The sequence below is a fragment of the Frankliniella occidentalis genome, unplaced genomic scaffold (genome assembly GCF_000697945.3).
Source record: "Frankliniella occidentalis isolate FOCC.00 unplaced genomic scaffold, Focc_3.1 Scaffold29, whole genome shotgun sequence".
Classification (NCBI taxonomy): Eukaryota; Metazoa; Arthropoda; class Insecta; order Thysanoptera; family Thripidae; genus Frankliniella; species Frankliniella occidentalis.
The window spans coordinates 728,485-729,481 of NW_026267159.1; the positions used below are offsets into that span (position 1 = coordinate 728,485).

The 997-nt window shown below is 44.4% G+C and overlaps 1 protein-coding gene across 1 annotated transcript in view; it reads right to left on the bottom strand.

Moving 5' to 3' along the window:
- The window catches only part of LOC113202436 (epidermal retinol dehydrogenase 2-like), a 161,417-nt gene that overhangs the window by 160,076 nt on the left and 344 nt on the right, over window positions 1-997 (bottom strand). The gene's annotated exons all lie outside the window — the stretch shown is intronic.

The following is a 997-nucleotide window of genomic DNA, read 5'->3' on the forward strand; positions in this document are numbered from 1 at the left end:
GTTAAGGGTAACGTAAGGGAAACACAAGTCAAACCTATGCGTGAAGTTTGGAAAGAGTCGATTTTTCAACCCCTGGCTATCTTGAGAACTGTTACAGATACCGCAACGAAAACACCATCATTGTGCTCGGCGTCAAAAGTTTACATGGGCGACATGTGCTCTGGCCTCATGGGGGCTTTGGGTTACTGCCAATACGTCGCATCACCGTAACCGGAACGTTCTCACCGTAACCGGGCTGACTAACCGTAATCGTATCCGAAACAGGAAACGTAATCGTAACCGGAACTTTAATCGTAACCGTAACCAGAAATGGGTCCAATTTACGAGTGTAACCGTAACCGTAGTCGTAACTGTAGCCGTAACCGTAGCCGTAACCGTAACCGGAATTTTCGGCTGGGCTCCCCCATTTTTATTTTTTATTTTTGTCCGGGTGGGGGGAGAGGGGCGTAAGCATTCACGACGCCAAGCGGACTTATTTCTAATGTCGTTTCTGATGAAGCTGCCTGTGGCCGTGTAGGTTGTAGTTACAACTGTGTCGCTACAAACAGGGACGTCAGCCAGCAGCCAGAGGGCAAGGCACTTCCAAGGCGTCCCTTGTGACAGTATAATTCATTGTTTCTTTACTGGGGACGATTCCCCTATGACATCGATATCTAGCGAAAACGATGGTGCGTTGGCAACTTCGAAAAAGTGCGTGTCGGTATTATTGTTGAGGGTATGTATTAAATATTGGTCTCCCACTTATCAGGCTTACCCTGACAGCGTAAGAAATACATGGTTGGATAATTTCCTTGGTTTAATCTCAATCCAAATTCAATCGTCATCATATCACAGAGAGAAAGATTTTTAAATGACAGTACCAGCTGCTTTCATACAAAACAACAGTAGAGTATGCTCGAGGAATAACAAATCCAGGACCTCAGTATTGTCACTTGACAGTTTTAGAATCATCAACTCTTCCCAAAATAAAAATTGCACTCAACTTAATTAAAAGACA